Source organism: Nannospalax galili, unplaced genomic scaffold (assembly GCF_000622305.1).
Source record: "Nannospalax galili isolate Female #2095 unplaced genomic scaffold, S.galili_v1.0 scaffold1402, whole genome shotgun sequence".
NCBI classification, from domain to species: Eukaryota; Metazoa; Chordata; class Mammalia; order Rodentia; family Spalacidae; genus Nannospalax; species Nannospalax galili.
This window is the reverse complement of record NW_008348453.1, coordinates 1,511,754-1,531,359: the sequence shown is the minus strand read 5'-3', so window position 1 is coordinate 1,531,359 and position 19,606 is coordinate 1,511,754. Positions and strand designations below refer to the sequence as shown.

Genomic DNA, 19,606 nt, shown 5'->3' with positions numbered 1-19,606 from the left:
AGGAGGGGGCTGTGGTCTTGCTGGGGTGGGAATGAAGCCCTCAACCCCCTACTCATCCTAGGCTCAGGTAGAGTTATCCTCCGGTTCTTCCTTTCTCCAGTTCCTAGAATCCATCTCAGGCTGGTGAGGGGCATCTGGACAGCCTTAGTAGTTTGTTCATCTGACACAGGGCTCCCTTCTCCAATATTGCAGGAAGCATCACAGGTAAGTGGCTGGAGCCACCAGAGGCTGTCTCTCAGGAAGCACTGGCTCCTTAAGTATTCCTCACTCCAACCCTTGACATCCCCCTCCTCAACAACTGGGCAAGGCCTTTTGCCACAGGTGGGTCTAAGTCTCAAGTCCTGGTTGGATCCTAGCTCTCTTCTAGGAGGCCTAACTTCCTGGGAGGTCATGAGCCAGGCTGAGCAGTACTGTGGAGGGTGGCAGTGAGCAAGAGGAGATGGGGACAGGGACTGGGCCGAGCTGTCAGTGCTAAAGATGATGAATGGGGAAGGTGAGGTGGGAGGCCTAGTGTTATCGGCAGTGGATGGCGTGAGCCAGCGCTCCCCGCTCTTGCTAATCCCCGGGCGCTGCCTCAGCCCTTGCACTGATAACGAGGAAATGGGACTGACAACAATTTTTAGCTGAGAGATTCTTCACCAAAATGCCAGGCGGCCGGAGGTCTGACAGCGCCTGATTGAGTGTGTGAGTGTGTGGGGGGAACGCCCGCAGCCCCCTCCCATCCCATGCAAAGATGGATCGCTCATTCAGCCTCCCGTCCACATTCATTACAGCCTCCCTCCCCACCACCCCTGCCACTGTAGGACCTGCCACCTCCACTTCCCTGTCTGCAGTAGGTATCTCCCAAGCAAGATCAGGGCTGGAAGGAGAGCCTGGCTACCTCTCCTCAGTCTTTTATAGGGCTAAGTCCCAGACAGGTTCTGTGGAGGCTCCCTAGTTGTGTGACCTCTAGGGGAGTCCTGTCCCTTGATGAATTGCTAGACTACTTTTCTCTTCGGACAGCAGTGATGCTTCAGTGGAAGCTTCTGAGAACTGTTGATTGAGTTGAGAAAAGAGGTCAAGGCAGGGTGGCACTCTCCCTGTCTGGGCCAGACTACTGCCTGCCCATCCCTCCAGCCTTGAGTCAGGCCTCGGGTACCTAGGGGCCTAGATCAGCCCTCTGCTGCCCTCCTCTGTTGGGAATTGCTGACCACTGGGAACAGCCAGCACAGGCTGCTCCTTTGCTATCTTCCACACTGGCCTGCACACAGACCAGCAGGGGCATAAATCAAAGAGAAACCCCTCACCCACTAGGTGGCTAACCTTGTAGCTCCCCAAATGTGATTGCCCCTCTGGTTGGCCTGTTTGCTTCTGTCCAGCTGGGTAGCCAGGGTGTTCCAGTCTCATCTCTCCATTTGTCCAAGTAACAATTCTATCTCTACTTTGCTCCACAGACCATGAAAGGCATGGCTTGGCAGGAAGCGGCTCATGCCTGAAATACAAGCACCGAGAGGCTGAGGCAGGAGGATTGCCATGGGTTACATAGTGAATTCCACACCAGCCTAAGCTCTTTTTTAAAAAAATATTTTATTTATTATTTTTATTTTATGTGTATGAGTGTATTGCCTGCATGTATGTAAGTGCACCCATGTCATGCAGTGCCCTCAGAGATCAGAAGAGGGTGTAGGATTCCCGTGGTACTGGAGCTAAGGATGGTTGTCAGCTGCCATGTGGGTGCTGGGAATTGAACTTGGGACTTCTGTGAGAGCAGTCAGTGTTCTTACCCACTGAGCTATCTCTCCAGCTCTGAGACTCTTTTCTTAAAAAAAAAAAAAAAAAAAAAAAAAAAAGTTGGAGCTGGAGAGCTGGCCCAGTGGTTAAGAGCTATGGCTGCTCTTGCAGAGGACCTGGGTTCAGTTCCTAGCACCCATATGGCAGCTAACAATTGTCTGTAACTCCTCTTCTGACCTCTTTGGCCATTGCATGACATGGGTGCACTTACATGCAGAAAATAAAAATAATTTTTAAAAATTGTTTTTTAAAGTGTGGTTTCACTGCCTGGTGTCTGACTAGGGACAGGGAACATTAAAATGAGGGTGAGCGTAACTCTAATGAGAAACAGCAATGAAGCCTGGGCATTTAATTTTAATTTTAATTTTTGGTCTTTTTGAGACATGGTCTCCAAGTATCCCCAGCTAGCCCGGAACTCACTATGTAGACCAGCCTGGCCTTGAACTCACAGAGATCCGCATGTATCTGCCTCCCAGGTACTGGGACTAAAAGTTTGTGCCACCATGCCCAGTCTTATTTTTTGAGGCAGGGTCCCATGTAGCCCAGCCTGGCCTCAAACCCAATATGTTATCAAGGATGACCTCAAACTTCTGATCCTCCCACCTCCAACTTCCAAATTCTGGGGTTACAGATCAGCATCATTACACCCAGTATATATGGTACAGGGAATCAAATCTAGGGCTTCGTGCATGCTTGACAACCACTCTACTAACTGAGCCATATCCCCAGTCCAAGACTGGGACTTTAAAGATTACATATGTGGGCACAAGTGTGTCATTATATGTACATACACATCTTGCCCCTTCCCACTCTATATCCCAGTAGAAGAGCTTTCACTTTCTAGTGACCAAGACACATAGAGCATCAAGCAAAATTCAGTGGTGTTACCTCTTACTAGCTATGTGACTTTGCCAAATCACTCAATTATTCTGAACTTGGTTTCTCCTTTTGTGAAATGGGGTAATATCCAATTCTTAGCACTTCTGTGAAATCTAATAAAATCAGGGTTGTGTACAAAACAGGAATCATTTCTAGCAAGACTGGCACAGGTTTGTCACTTGTGTTTACATCTACTTTTTCCCACTGCCCACCCCATATGGCCTTGACCTGTCTTGTTTAGTTTCTTCTCACTGTGATTGGGATTAACTGCCCTTCAGTGGGAATCTTGGCTGACCCTGGTCTTGGCCCTTCTGGTCTCTGTGGAATTTTTTTCTCCAATGTAGCCATACCCATATAGCTGTTTTTTGGTTTGTATGTCAGGCTTGGTGAGGAGGAAAATGAGTTCATTTTTGGATATACTTAGTTTGAGGAACCGTGAAAATGCTGAATTCTAGGCCTGTGAGACACTGACACACAGATAAGAACTGAAGCTCTTCACTGTAACCTCTGTGCCTAGGCATACGGTGAAGTAATCAAGAAACATCTACCAAATGAAAGATTGAAGTTAAGAGTAGGTGATAGACTCTGGGGAGAGCATACATGAAGAGGAGTCTGGAAGAGGGCCTCAGTTAACAGGTGAGGGAAGTTTAAGTCATCAAGGGCTTAGATGGAACAGCAAAGAGGGAGAATGAAAACAAGGGAAGCGTGATACACTAAAGTCAAGGAAGTTCCATAGAGTGGGGAATGCCATCCAGGGAGTGAAATGTGCGGAAGGTCAAGAACATCAGTCACGAAATGTGTCCCACCCACTCATCCTACCCAGAGCATATCATCTCCCTTCCTCTTCATCCATCCATCAAGGACCCCAACCACCTAATTACTGATCCATTTTTCCCTCCCCTTCTTCCTCCTCTTCTTTCTAGAAGCCCATGACTGGCGCCTCTGCTGAGCGTGGGACAGGAAGAGTTAACGTGCTGACAGACAGCATTTTTTACCTTCAGTCAATATGAACAAGGCCCCAAGACTATGATTCCAAACATCTGGATTTCATCAATATGTGATCTGTCATCGTATATTGGCATTCCCCAGTTCCTGCGCCAGAGCAATGCGGCTGGTTTTATTAATACGTCAAATACATTATCCGTGTAATACACTTGTCTGGCTGGGGCCTCCCGCTGGGGCGGGGCGGCGGATTTGAATGTATGATGAATCAGTTTGCATTACATGTTCGTAAGTCATCATTTGTCAGGATTAATAGGCATCCCTGGTTGAGGAGGTGGGGGTAGGGCAGGCAGCAAGAGATGTGTATTTAGCTGTGGCCCGTGCTTATCTGCGGGTGCCCAGGGGTGCCCTGAAACACAGCTGTGCACCCTCTTACCCAGACCCTAGGGTAGCAGCTGGCACTCAAAGGACAGAGGTGACATTTTCAGCAGTTCCAGTGTTACTTGGAACCAAGTAGGCCTATTTGTCTCTGCTTCGGACTTGCTAAATAACCAAAAAGATGTAGCAAGGGACAATCACAAGCCAGCTGACTCGTATTCATTCTTTAGGGCTCAGCCTAGAAGTCCTTCTTCCAGGGAGCCTTCCCTGACTCCCCAGACAGTATCAGATACCCCCTCTGCATTCCCATAACCTCTTGTGCTGCTGCTATCAGCGCTTGGGTTGTTGTCTGTGATGTGTGACTGTCTTCAGAATTGAATTTCTTAAGGGCAAAAATTAACTTGTTCCCTGCTAGAGCCTCAGCATCTAGCAGAGGGCATAGCACCAAATAACAGTAATAATAAGAGTAGAAATCAATAAATATTCCTTGAATTATCCAATAAATGATTATTGACCTTGCCAAATTCCCAGAGATGCAGGCATTGCCCTGGAGACAAGGGGCTTTCTCTGATTCCTTGCATCCACCCCGACTCTAGTCTAGTCTGGTTATCTATCTAGTCTTTTATTCATGTTTTTCTTTATCTGCTCTTTTTTCCACAAGGCATGTACAGACCTCTCTGCATGACATTAGTCTTCCACACATGTGGCATATTTACCCAGATCCAATACACAGGAATGACAATTCATGCTCACACTGTCCTCCTTCTCCTTCGTTTCTGCCTGCGAGACTCAGATTGGCAACACTGCCCATGCCACGTGGCTGCCTTTCAGCTCTAGGTACAGGAGCCTGGCTAGTGCCCTGATTCCTATTGTGATGGTGCTATTAACTGTCTCTAGAAATACAGGGGGCCTGCATGGAGCCAGACATGACTCCTAGGTGGCCAACGGCAAACATCCACAGGGCCGCCAGGTGGAAGGTAGCCTGTGGATAGGCTTAGGCTCAGATTTAGGTTGAAGCTGGAGCTAAAGGCTCAGAGCCAAGGCACACTGAGTTCTGGTTGTGGAACCTGAAGCCTTGGTTTCATGAGCCTTTGCAACAGCCAAGTGCATCAGCCAACCTGTTCAGAGGCTGGTGGGGCTTCAGGGACCACAGCTATTTCACACTCCTGACCTTGGCTATTCAAAACATAGCCGCAGTCTCTCTCCTCTTATAGAACTACAATTCATCCTCCCCCTCACTAGTCCTATTTAGCTGATAACTTCCAGATAGCTCCTATGTTGAGTTGGGCCAGTGGAGTGGGGCAGGTAGAGCCTCCCAGTGGTCCCCGGGATTAGGCTTTACAAACTGCAGTAAAGGGCAGGATTCAGAAAATTATCTACATATGAACAATGCACACATATTATCTCAGATGTCTGGATGGACACAAACATTCTTACAAGGGTGCGCATTTTTTCATATCTATATCTGAGCATACATTCAGTGCTCAGCCTGAGCATCCTTGCAAGTTCTCCCCAGCATGCCTCCCCGTTCCTTCCTTGCTATAGAGCCCAAATGCTAAGACTATATTGTTTCAGTAAGGCAACTTCAAGTGTGCTTTACCCCCTGCTGGCTCTGGCTCTGGGCTTATAAAAATGAAGTGGGAGCTTCCACAGCTGTGGGCAATAAATTGTGAATGGTTGAGGTACCTGCATTCTAGGCGGATGGGTGGAGTGCAGGGCATTGATGACAAGAACCTGTGGGGCTGGACTCACAGGCCAGCTGCTTAGCCTCAGGCATTGCCTGTTGGCCCAGGCCGGGCGGGCAGCTTCCCACAGACCTGTGCAGTCAAAGAGAGATAGAGCCCTAGGGAGAAGGCAAGGCCTGAGAGCTTAGTGGAGGGAGGTAGAGGAAGAGAAGAGCTGCCGGGGTGAGGAGAATGAGTAAGGCAGCCACGTGCTGCTAAGGCTGAGGGGAGCCCTCGCATCTGGAGATCAATTAGCATCAATTACTGACTTCATTTAATTGTCGTCCAAGATGAATTTGTCATTTTTAGCTGAGAATTAATGGGAGACCTTCACCTCTCCCTGGCAGCAGCAGCGGAGCCAACAACGGTCACCTCAGCCTCCAGGAGCTCAGCATACAGCTCAGGGCAGGGGCAGGCAGTTAGTGGGGCTTCTACTCCTTGGGCAAGTTCTATCCTGGCCTGCTAAGGCCCAGGGCCAAGGTGGAGGCTGAGGGTCGTAGGTAGCAGTCTTTTGTCGCCTCTGGCTTCAGCCAGAAATTAATTTGCTGGGCTGAGCATGTTTACCTTTTCCCAGCAAAGGCGAGACGGTAAACAGCGGCCCGGCAGCTGAAATTGAATTGATAACTGCATCAACGTGCCAGATAACGCCTAAAATAATACGCCGATAAGGAAATTCGATTTGATTTGCTGCTGCGCATCAGATTGGCCCCATCTGTAGCTGCCTGTAATCATTTTCAATTGCGTTGGGAAACCTTATTTGTCCTTAAATATTTCTGTCATTTTTCATTGCTGGGGACAGATTCTTGGGCAGGTGGCAGGGGTGCACTGCCTCTCTGGGCAAGGGGCGGTGGCCAAGAGGAGGAGGGGTGGTAGGACTCGGAGGGAAGGAGGAGGCTGGGAGCAGGCTGCCGGGCGGTGACAGCTGTTCCTCCAATCAATCACACTGTCGACAGGGAGGGACGACTGGCTGGCAGAAATTGAGTTTGCCTCACAGGGGACGATTGAGCAAATTAATAGCCCATTAGCCAAGCAGTGACCTGAGAAATGAAGGTGCAGGGGTGCCTGCTCACTCAGGCCGGCTGGGGTGGGGCAGGGCAGGGGAAGGGTCCGAGGAGGGGACAACCAGGGAGGGAGGGAGGGAGGAAGAAGGAGGAGGATGGATGAGATGGAGAACACGTGTGTGGGGTCGAATGTGGAGTAGGTGGTGCAGGAGGAAAACATCAAGGCTAGAGGTGCAGGTCCCAGGAATGATGCAGCGGCCGGAGTGGGAGGTAACTCTTGCTGATGTTTCTCAGCCGTTTTCCTGTGAGGACCAAACCAATCGACTCCCACCCTCAGTTCTGGAGACTCCCTTTGCTTCCTCTCCTCAAGTTCCTGCAACACTGGCCTATATCCCTTGAGATTTCCTGGCAGGCTTTTACTCTCCTCCCTCCATGTAGGGCCAGGAGGTGGGGCCAGTGTCTTGGAAGTTCACTGCTTTACCCTATGAGCTCTCAGAGGTCAAGTGCCACTCGGCATACCTCCTTGTCCACCCTTTCTCCACATTCACCAGGGACTCTGACATGGTTCTCCTAAGCCCATCATTGTCCTGACCTGCTCAGCTCCTCGTATTTTTTCCCTTCTTCCTGAAGGATCTTGTCAACCCAACTTGCTTGGTGATAGGACCCCACTCCTGCAGCCCATTCACAGCCTTGTGCCCATCACACTTGTTTCTCCTTCCAGCTGTCTCCAGTTCTCAAGCCACCACTTACTACTCATGGACACCAGCCTGGACCCCACAATGCATCATTTCAACACCCTCTGGCCAACATACTCGACTTCTTTACTCCTTCTGCCTTCCACAGTCCAACTACTTCTTTTTGGTCTTAGGCACATGAGTGGCTAAGTACAGCTGGGGAAAATCACAAAACCACATAGATATGTACCAGTAAAAATTCACGGTTTCCAACCTCAGCACTACCAAGTAATCCTTTCACATGCTCTTGGTCAGCTGTCTCCTCTTTCCCATAGAGACAATTCAATAATATTTTACCATGTTACCCCTCTCATGCTTTCCCTTACTGGGGCTTTGTTTCCTACCTGAGTTTGGAATTGGGACTTCTTTGGCCTAAATTCCTTTAACCTTCCTCAATTTGCCTCCTTTCCCCTTCAGTTTCCTTTTCCTGTTTAAGCTTAATCTCTTTTCTTGGGGCTTAGAATCTCATTTTTGCTCGTATTCTGTGTCAGTTCCCCTTTCTTCTGCATCATAGACTCTCTCCAAGAGTCTCCCACAGTACAACCATATCAACCACCCATCTGTCCCTTCTTGTAATTAATGTCCTTTCCTTCCCTTCCCATCTCACCTAATATACTTAAAGACTTGCTTGCTGTCTCAGCTCTTTATCTCTTGGCCACCTTTGTGTTTGTGTGTGGTATGTCAGAGGTCAACCTTGTATATTGTTCCTCAGAAGTTATCTACCTTGTTTTTTGAGACAGGCTTGGCTAGGCTGGCTGGCCAATGAGCCCCAGGTATTCACTTCTCAGTGCTGGAATTGCAAGCATGTACTACCACACCCCACTTTTTAAATCTAGGTTCTGGGGATGAACTTAGGGCCTCATAAACTGGACCGCTTGGACTATCCCCTCAGCCAGCCTAACCACTTCTTTTTTCTTTTTTTTTTTTTCTCTTTTCGAGACAGGGTCTGGCCTGGAACTCACTATGTAGACCAGGCTGGCCTTGAACTTAGAGATCTACCTGCCTCTGCCTCCTGAGTGCCAGGATCAATGGCATGAGCTACCATGCTTGGCTAAACCATTTTTTGTTTAATTTAAAAAAAAATTATGCCAGGTTGGTGGCTCACACCTTTAATCCCAGCACTTGGGAGGCAGAGACAGGTGGATCTCTTGAGTTCGAGGCCAGCCTGGTCTACACAGTGAGTTCCAGATCAGCTGGGGCTACAGGAAGACCCCATCTCAAAAAGACAAAAAAAAAATTTTATGTGTATGAATGTTTTGCCTACATGTGTGCAAGTGCACCTCTGCGGTGCAATGCTTGAAGAGGTTAGAAGAGGGTGTCCGATCCCCTGGAATTGGAATTACCTACAGTTGTTAGCCACCATGTGAGTGCTGGGAACTGAACCTGGTCTTTTTGAAAACAGGGTCTCTTTATAGCCCCAGCTGGCCTGGAACTCACTATGTAGACTAGGCTGACCTTGAACGCACAGAGATCCACCTGCCTCTGCCTCCCAAGTGCTGGGACTTCATGCATGTGCCACCACACCCGGAGCAAAACCACTTCTTAACTTACTGCATTGATTTTTATCTCTATCATTCTATGGAGACTGTTTTCAATCAATTATTGTCATTTGGTTAGATATAATGGATATTCCAGGTAATTTATCTGTTAATTTAGTAAATATTCAAAGTGTCTCCCATGTGTTAGACACTATACCATGCTCTAGCATTACAATGCAATCCATGTCCTAATGGAGCTTAGATTCTACTGAGGGAAGGGATACAGTTAAAATACTCATAAGGATCCTATAATAGCAGTTGTGCCAAAGAGAGGCAAAAGGTGCTATGGAGTCCATAACATGGAGAGTTTTCTCTGATCAGAGAAATTGCACCAAGCACTCTATTATTTCTCCCTGTTGTGTAAATGGGGAAACAGAGGCATAGGAAAGTTCTGGAACTTGCCTGTGGTTACGCGATGAGTGGCTATGTTAGACTTGCAACCCAGGCAGTACGATTCTGGAGACCTCGCTCCAGCCGTCTTCTGCCTCTGCTGCTCACTTGTCTCCTTGTCCCACTCCTCTCTCTGCACTTGGATCTCTACTCTGGGTCATTCCTCAGTTCCTATTTCTGATCCTGACCACACAGAACATTGACCTCTACATGGAGGTCCCACAGGCTCTTCAAACTCGACATGCCCAAGATGGGCACATCTTCCTTTAGTCCTGCCTTTTCTGTTTCAGTGAGTGGCACCAGCATTCATAGCTTTCCCTAAATTTACAATCTTGACTCTTATTCCTTTTTTTTTTTTTTTTAGGTCTTTTTGAGACAGGGTCTCCCTGTAGCCTCAACTGGCCTGGAACTCGTTATATAGACCAGGCTGTCCTTGAACTCACAGAGATCTGCTTGCCTCTGCCTCCCAAGTACTGGGACTAAAGGCATGCACTACCACACCTGGCTAACTCTTATTCCTTCTTCAGGCCCTACATCCAATAAATCAACATCTTGGCTGTTTTTATCCTGTACATATCCATCAGAATTCACTTCTTTTTTCTGTCATCTCACTTCAGACATCATCTTCTATCTTTACTATTAAGTCTCCTAATGTATCTCTCGCTTTTCTAATCTATTGCCATCTCTACAGGGAGAAGGAGCTTCCTAAAACACAAATCAGATCCTATCATCCAACCACTTAAGACCCTTCTGGCCCCCAAAGCCCATGGCATAAATTCTGAACTCCTTATCATCTGAGTTCCTTTGCAGCCTCATAGCCCCTCCAGCAATACTGTGTGCGATGGTTGGACAAGACCTAGCTCTTCCCCCATTCTTCTCACTGCCAGTAATGCCCATGACATCCCTCTCCCCATGGGCAACTTGTAACTCTTATTTATTTTTTTTAAGATCACCCTCAGAAAATGTTTTTTCTTTGAAGCCTTCCCTGGTATTCATTATTCTTTTTCAAGCCATGTCTTACACATATTTTGCATATAGACAGTATTATAGTTATGTATTTATTTACTTATCTTCCCTGCTCTGAGCTCCTTAAGGGCAGAGAGGGTATCTGATTCAACCTGGTATATTCAAGACCTGGCCAAGGGTGTGGTGTAGCATGGGTATTAGTAAATGTGGACTAATTCGATGACCAAGTTTCTGGGGAGAGGACTGAAGGGCCTGCAGGAGAATGTCTAGAAAGAGTGAGGGATGAGGGTGAGAGAGGTGGGACCTACTCGGGTCATGTTGAGGATTTCTTTCGCCTACGTGAAGCCTTGTTCATGGTCAATGAGAGTGAGAGGTTCCGAGGGGTTCAAAACCAGATACTCTCAAAAGCAGAGCCTCTGTAAACTATTCATAGACCTGGTGGGAAACCGGTGGCCAGATAGTGAATCTTATGTATGGAAACCCAGACAGACAAACAGATGTACACAGCAGAACTGACAGATACCAACGTGCTTCTGGAAGGACCCCTACAACCTTTCCTACCACTGAACCCTCTGTAGGTCTCTGCCCTAGCCCACCACCCCACCCAGAACCCCTGGGCTGCGAGCTTGTGCTCAGCAATTTCCCTACCCAAGAAAGCTCTAAGGGTTTCAATTACAGGCGCGTGGGATTTAGTGCCCTGGGCTTCTCTGACTGGAGGAGATTTATTTGAAGGTTTAGTGTCGTGGAGAATTCACGTCTTCACTCCCAGGAGCCTAGCTTCCGTCCCAAGCCCCTAAATCAGGAACCAAGATGGGCTATTGTCACTTACCGCATTAGCCTCGTTAGCGGACCAGGAGGGGTGATTAATAGCAATGCACACACAGCCATCCTGCTCACTGCTGCTCACTGCTGCTCCTGCTGCTGCTCCTGACCTGGGAGGGGGTGGGGAATGGCTAAGCCTGCTCCAGGATGACTGAGGACTCAGCACAGGCCTCTCCCCAGCACTAGGAGGGGAAGTCTGCACAGCCCTTCCAGATCTGGGGGGCAGTTAAAGGTTAGCAAGCCCAGCCTTTGAGGCCTGACTGCTGGGGTGGAGGGCAGGGGAGGCAGAGTGTATGTAGGAGGTTGCCGGGAGTGTTTGTTAAATTTCCCAAATACTCTGTCATTATGGGCCAGCGACACTGAGATAGTACACTGGGGGAGACCAACAGAGCCTTGAAGAAAGGATCTATGTATGTGAGAGAAAGGGGTACACATCATATATCAGGATGTCAGGATGCCAGAAAGAGAAAGAAGCGTGGTGGAGAGGGTGAGAGAGGTATGAGAGGCAGGCTTTTGAGTGTGAGCAGGACAGAGAGAAAGGAAGGCTATGTAAGGAAGCGGCTTGACAGATATTTGTAAGAAATGGTATGCAGGAGAATGCATGTACGGGATGGGGATGGGAGAAGGATGTGGACCATTGTGTGTGAAGTGTGAGAGGTGTGGCTCTCCATGGGTATACCAATGACAGAGGGGATGTGATGGAAGCTTCTGTGTGTGAGAGGGATATGAGTACACTTGCTTACACATGCTTCAAATTCTCTCCTTACCGTTCCCCACTACCACCAAAGTTTTTGGAGTCAGGCTAACCTGGGCTTGAATTTCAGTTCTGGCTATCTTATATATTTACTTATTTATTCACTCAACAAATTGTTACTGAACATTAAGTAGCTTTAATATTCTCACACCTCATTTTTCTTACCTATAGAACAGAGATAATAATGATACTGCCAAGAGGGCGGTGTGATTTATGTACAACGTCTTGTGAGAGCACAGAGTTCAGGGCAGAAGCACCCTAGCACATCCAGATACAGGTCAAGAAATGGTAGCTATAGAACAGGGCTCATCTGTCAATCCTGGTTCCCTTTCTCTTTTCTTGTCTCTCTCTCACCCTCCCTTTCTCAATCACAGTTGAGCCATAGTATTAATTATTAGAACCAATTGACTGTTTAGACTCTGATGTTTTAACTAATCACCACTAATGGCAGGCACTGTGGGCAATCACATTCATTTAGTTCTCAGGCAAACCCCTTCTCACAGCAGACAGTGGGCTAGAGGGAGGGGCTCAAGCAACAACTGTGATTTGGAAGTGATGGGGATGTTCTCTGCTACCCAGGAAGAAGTGCTTCTCTCCTTGATAGCCCTGGGTGAGCCAGATCCCTTAGGGGCAGGTCAGCTGAGCCTTGCATTGGAAGTGGGTTGGCTTCCTTCCCTATCTTTACCCTTTTCTGCCCTTTGGCCAAAGTCTCCCCTTTGACTTAGAATTCCATCGTGAAAATGAACAATTACCATTGTGGACCAGAAATATCTGACTTGTTCCCCTTCCCTAAGTTGCTCTAGTAACACTCTAAAAATCTACTTCCGGGGACAGGCATTTAGATGCCAGTCCAAATCCCAGCTCCTCATAGCGCATCAGTGGATGCAGGTTGGAGTGGGATGCTGCACTCTGACCATCTGGACATGGATTTGAGTGAAGAGAGCAGATGAGCATGTGCCCAGTGCTGCCAAGTCTGGAGAGAAGGCCAGGGTTACTGATGTGTCCTGAGCATTGTGTACCTAAGAAGATACCTGCTTGCTTGTCCCGCCGTCTTCACACCGACCCCCTGGGTCCCAGCCTGCACAGCCTTGCTCCATACTGAACCCAGACACACCCTGCACCTGCTCCAAACTCACTGGGGAGCCAGATCCCCAGAACTCAGGAATGCCAACTTCAGTTCAGGGTTCAAGAGAGACAGGGCTGGACCATAATGTTCATATGTTCTGGAAGAGGTGGCTTGGGAATCTATAACCAGTAGGTGTCACTGTGGCTCCAGCACTGGGATGGGGGTGTTAGGCAGGGGCCCAGGATCAGGCCAGGTGCTGGGTACCCCTGGCTCCATGCCTCTGTCTCAGGCCTGCCTCCTAGGAAAACCTTCATTCAAGCCTCTCAAACTAAGTGTATACCAGACACTTGGAGGGTCATGTAAAGAGGTAGATTTGATTTAGCAGCTCTGGGGTGGGTCTCCAGTTTCACCCATACTGCTGGCCACTGGCTGCCCCACCCATACTGCTAGCCACTGGATGCCCCCCTGAGTTATCAAGGTCCTAACTAGGCAGCTCCCCAGTGGGGAAATCACCAGCTGTTTTGCTTCCAAAGACAACCCAATCCTCTCTCATTTTAAAGGTTGGTTCTGTTCTTAACTATGTATATGAGTGTTATGTATGGTAATGTGCATGTGAGTGCAGATGCTCATAGAGACCAGAGGCAAGCCACCAGATTTGGGTGCTGGGAACCCAACTCGGATCTTATGGAAGAGCAGCAAGCGCTCTTACAACTGAACCATTTCTCTGGCCCCTCTATCCTCTCATTTCTCTAAATTAGGTTCAAAATCAGAGGCCAACGGTAGCTACAAGAAGCCCCTTCTTTTTTGGAGATTGGTCTAACTAGACCACCATGAAGCAGGCAGCATTTAGGGGAGCTCTAAACCAAAACCTGACCCCAGTTCTCTGAGTCAACCAAGCCCTACTTCTTAGCCTCTTACATTTAAATCTAAACCCATATCCCACCCTAATCCCCAGTTAGCTCCGGTTCCCAGTGGGATACTCATTGATCCCGTGTTCTCCCCTCAATCTCACTGATAGCCTTCTGGTCCTCTGCCACGCTTTCCTCTGGATGCCAGCCTAGGCCACATGCCTGGATCAGGTGTTTTCTGGAGTCAGCACAGGAAGCAGCCATTGCTGTAAGCAGAGGTGATAAGCACTCTGGCAGTCTAGAGGAGAACCGGCATGTCCCAGATCCTACTGTTGGGGAAAACAGAATGTTTATTCTTGTCACTCTGCTTTGACCAGGGACATGGGAGGGCAGAGAGGAAGTCTGTACATTTGCTCAACCCTGGCTGGTGGTGTGGCTCTATGGGGAGAGGGCAGGTGCACATAAGTCCTTTCTGTTAAGTATTTGCTATTATAGCTCTTATTATTAGTATCTTTGGATATTTAGCACTTTAGGTAAGTAAAGGATCCTTTAATAGGGAAGGGTAAAATCATTGCCCAAAATCATGTGCCTAGTAAGCTTAAGAATGATGAAACTTTGGGGCTGCTGTAGTTTGGGTTCTGGCTACAGTACTATCAGGAAGCAAGTCAGCTGGGCAGGACAGGAAATCCTGTCTTCCCCTGTCTTCTGTCCTATCTGGGGCATGGGAGGGAACAGGGAAGGGACCCTTTCCTTAGTTGAATCCAAGCCCCTGTGGATGGGCCCCTGTGGGCTGGTCTCCACTTCTCCCTGTGTTGGGGAGAGGAGATCTGGCAGGACTCTGTCTCTGGATCTGTTCTGGAGATGACTACTGGGTTTCCATGACAGAGATGGAGAGACATCATGGTGGCTCTGGGCTCAAGGCCCTGACTAACGACAGCCTGAATCTTCTAGCTTTCCTCTCCTTCAGCATTCCAGCCACTAACATCCTTGTGTTCTGTGCTGGTGTTCGGTCATAGGCAGACTCCAGAGCCAGGGATGAAATGGGAAACATGACTTGGGCAAGAAGCCTGGAAGAGTAGAATGTGGGTTTTGGAGTCAGGCAGACCTGGTCTTGAAACCACCTTTAGCATTCATTGTGGGCCACATTCGTGCCTCTGAGCACAACCCATCATCCATAGTGGCATCCTCTCACCTGGAGATCCAGGACAATGCTGGCCTGCTGGTCCTTTGACAAATGAAAGATAGCATGTCGCCTGAAGCAGAACACGAGAATTACAGCTCAGGCTGTCTGCTCCAGGGAGGGCCTCCCCTGCACCTCTCTTGATAGGTCTGTGTCCTCTCTTCTTTCCTTTAAAATTCTTTTTATTGCATATTTATTTGTGTGTGTGTGTGTGTGTGTGTGTGCGTGTGTGTGTGTGTGTGCGTGTGTAGGTCAGAGGATAACTCATGGGAGTCAGTTCTCTCCTTTCATCATGTGGGTTCCAGGAATCAGGCTGAGGTTATCGGGCTTCACAGTGAGCGCCTGTTGCCCACTAAACCATCTTGCCCACCTCGTTCTTCATTTTCATCATGACCCATTCCAAACTGCTGTAACACTTCAACGTTTGGGGCTGTGTTTCTGGGGCTAAAGAGGAGTGAGGGTCAAACTTAGAGGCTTCCAGACCGGGGGTGGCTTGGCCTACAAGATGCCACTGTGAGGCTGATGAGAGAAGGACTCAGGAGGAGAAAGAGGCCAGGGCTTAGAGATGGACAGAGCTTCCTGGAGGAGGCAGCAGTTGGACTTGAGGGGATGGCAAGCAAAGAAAAAGTGGAGCCAAAATCAAGACAAAGACTGAAAGGGTTCAGCAAGGCTGAGTGGGGGGAGGGTAGGAAGAGCAAAAGGTCCTGCTGGAGGAGTCAGTGGGGCCTTCCCTGGGGCCTTTGTTCTGTCCATATTTCAGAGGCTGGAGGACATATGGACCATGTTGAGCTCCCTCAATATTTTTTACAGGGGATTGAGGCTTGTGACTGGAAAAGGTCTTTGCCAAAGACATAGCCTGGCCACATCTTTCACCACACCCTAATAAGCCAGGCACTGGCCCAGCATGAAACATGCCAGAGACAGCTGAGATTATCATCAGAGAAGTCAAGCAAGATGACCTAAGTCCCACCACTAACAGGTGTATAGCTGGAATTTGAAGAGTCGGGGCCCCTTAGCAAGTCTGCAGGTGTCTGGGGGGGACCTCACTGAGATAGTTGGCCTTGGCTCCAGCTACTTCTTCCCCCATACACCTGGTGCCACTGAATTCTTTCAGTTTCTCAAATTAGCCATTTTCTCTAACCTTTGGGCTTTCAGAGGGCTTTCCCTCTACCTGGACAAGGACTTTTCAGAGCTCAGCTTCTAGTCCACTCTTCTAGAAGCAGTTTCTCTGAGCCTTTCAGCTAGACAGTATGTCATGCCCAGAGCCCTGCTGAACTCGATATACACTTACTTGGCTACTTCTTCAACAGGACCTGGCACTATGAGTGATGCCCTTGAACAAATGAGTGGAGGGGTAAGCTTTTCTAGTCACCAGCTCTGGTGGCAGCAGCACCATTCCCCAAGAGCCTCGTGAGTGAGCAGCATTGGAGGACTGGGCTCAGAGAACTCAACCAAGTTTATGTTCCATGCAGGACCTGATCTAAGCAGGAAGTATTTGGGGCCATGCATGGAAGGTCACTGTTGGCTTGTGACAACTCTTGAGAAGAATGGAACTCAAGTCAGAAGAAAGTACCTTGAACAAGGAATGCTAAGCCTCAAGGAGAGAAGGCTATAAGCTTTGGAAAAGAGGGGGCCTGGTAGAAACAAAGACGGACAGTGGAAGGAACCAGCACCTATCTAGCCTCTCCTTGTCCAACAGGGCCTGGCTTCCTACCCTACCAAACAGGCCTCCTGTGGGTGACTGCCTGGGAGCCTTGCCCTTGTAACCCGAGGGGAGGATGAGCTGAGATGTTATGAACCACACTCGTGGATCTTGGCACGAGGCACCTGCTCCCTACCTCCTGCTTACCACAGAAAGCACATTCTCTAAGGATAATACTCAGGCAGACATTCCCACTGCCTCAGAGCCACACATGTGAGCTCCAGTGGGCCGTGTCCATCCCTGGAAATACCAGACCATGTATCTGGCTTTGCCTCAGACTGGTAGCCTTACCCATTTCTCCAGTAGCAGTTTACAATTCCATTGGCATCAGAATCCATAGCCTATACATCTTTTCCATTAACATTGGGTGATTGCATCCCTTTCCCTGCCCTGTACCCTCTAGACCAGGAATGTCCCCAGTCTAGGAACCTGAACTCAGAATCACTTATTCCTAGATGATCCCTAGGTAGTTTCCAGCCTAGATGTTGTTCATGAACATATGTTAAACTTAACTTTTAGGAGAGACAGAAAAATAAAAGACATCGAGAGGCAAGTTTTAGGAGAGTTTTGCCTTCATAAACCTGTTTTTCTTATATGTAAGATGTAGATATTAATTTTTTTTTCTTGAGACAGGTCTTATATAACCCAGACTGGCCTCAAACTCCCTACGTAGCTGAGGATGGTCTTGAATTTCTGTTCTTCCTGCCTCTACCTCCCAATTGCTGGGATTACAAACGTTACATCATGTACCACCATGCCTTTTTTAAAAAAAATTGCTGTTCTAGAAATCAAACCCAGGACTTTGTGCATGCTAGGCAAACACTCTATAAACTGAGCCACATCCCCAGCCCGGAGATAGTAATTCTTATGACCTAAGATTCTTGTGACACATATGAGGCTTTGGAGGTGTATATTTTTGCTGTCCCCCTTTCACAGAGAAGGATACTAGGGCCCAGAGAAACTTGGTGATTTGCAGGTTACACAGGAAGTGGAGGGCTGGGATTCAAATGAGTGTTCCCTGTATTCTGCTGCTCTGCAGTTCCCTAGGGAAGGTGAAGTTACAAAAAGTGTAAGTCATGTCCAGGAGACAGATAAATCTTCTCTGACCAACAGGGTTTAGAGCTCAGTCTGGGCCACCCAGGGGGCAGGGCAAGTCAGGAGTGGCAGGAGGCATAACCAAAGCCCGAGGCTCCTCAGGGAGAAAGCACAGCCTGTCCTGGGAAGGAGGCAGACCATCCAGGAAAATTGGAAGAGGGTTGGTGGCTAAGTACTTGATGGTAAGGAAGGCCTGAGATCACAGGGTCTGAAAGTGGGAGAGACGCTGGGACCCATGGCAGGAGGGAGTCCACCCGAGCCCAGCTAGTGCTATACCGATCTCCCCCACAGTGGGGGTGGGGATTGGCCAACTGCCACCCTCCTCACACCTGGGCTCGGGCCCTGCTCATTGGCAGCCCTGGCTCCAGCCACCTCTGCCCCCTGGCCCAGCAGCAGGCCCAGCTGGCTCACCTTCTCAATCAATACTGCGCTCTTAATGGGCCCAGTCACCAGCACCAACCAGGGGCATTAAATGTTAATTATATCTATTTGGATTTGAAAAATTTTATTACTCGAGTTAATTATGGCTGGAGTCATAAAAAGGTTTCAGAGTGAAAGGGCTGCCTTATTGGGGCCACTTTCCCTAAGACAGATTGGAAAGGCAAAGAAGAAATAAAAGCATCAGGCTCAGAGGGCAGCCGCCTCGCATCCACCAGGCTGTGGGCTCTGAGCTCAGGACCCATACCCTCCAAAAGAAGCAGTAGCTCAGCTCACCCACAGGCTGTGCTGGCACCGGGAATGCAGGGGAGGCCTGTCCTGGAAAGGCAAAGCCACCAGCCAAGCCCCTCAGATCGGAATTGCAGGAGATGCCCAGGACTCCACTTCAAGTGGTCGGAACACTGAGAAGGCCTCCCGCCCAGCTCCACCCAGTCCTGCCTGATTGCTTCCTGCCAGCTCCTCCCTGATTCATGAGCCTGACCTTGAGCTATAAAGTGCTCACTCTAGCAGGCATAGAGGCAGGATTTACAGCCTCGGGGTCAGCTGTAGGCAATGACACACACAATAGCTGACTCACAGGGTGCCCCGTTCCCAGCCCACACATAACTCTCTTGCACACACAGGTACGGACACATCTTGACAGAGACACAAATGCACATTCATGCCCAGGAGCTATGAGACTCTGCATCCAGTAAGGAGAGTGCCATTTACTGAGCAAGTGCTTGGGCTCTGTGCTTTACAAGCATTTGTCTAATCCTTAGCACTGATCCTGCAGGGTCAGCTGAAGTCAGTGTTAACTCATTTTATAGAAGAGGAAGTGAATGGAGGCTTGGGCAGTTTGTTATTCCAACATGTGTGAACTACAAGAGGACCAGCTCTCGGAGTACCCGGGCAACCCCGGTCGTGAGCCACTCCCCTCCTTCCCACAGCAACCTTGCCGTTATTAGTCTTTTCCTCTTCAGTTTTGCTCTTCTCTCTTCCAAGTCCTATGGAACTTTTCTCTTAGAATGAACAGCCTCTTCCTTGACCTTACTACTTTCTGAACCTCTTCCCTTTTCTTTCTGTCCTGTATTCTGCCGGGTGGAACAGGGTGTTGTCTCATCTCTCTCTCACCTCCCAGGATGGAGCTTTTGCTATGGCGGCTGTCAGTCCTGTGTGTCCCTCAGCAGTTCAGGAGCCTGTGGGAGCTGTGGCCTTCTTCACCCAGTGTCTGTGGCTTTCCACACACCGTCATTCCATATAATGGTCTGTCCTGGTCTGGGCCTTTGGTCAGCATCAGCTTTCCTGATGCCTGTGCCTTTTCTCCTGGTCCCCCTTCCTTTGACTCAAGGCTGGGCTCTATGCTTCCAATGAATTCTCTTCTTAGTTCCTTGGACGTT

At 48.8% G+C, this 19,606-nt stretch overlaps 1 protein-coding gene across 2 annotated transcripts in view; it reads right to left on the bottom strand.

The window, feature by feature from the left end:
- Window positions 1–19,606, bottom strand: part of Rnf220 (ring finger protein 220) — a 255,652-nt gene that overhangs the window by 43,280 nt on the left and 192,766 nt on the right. The window lies entirely within an intron of this gene.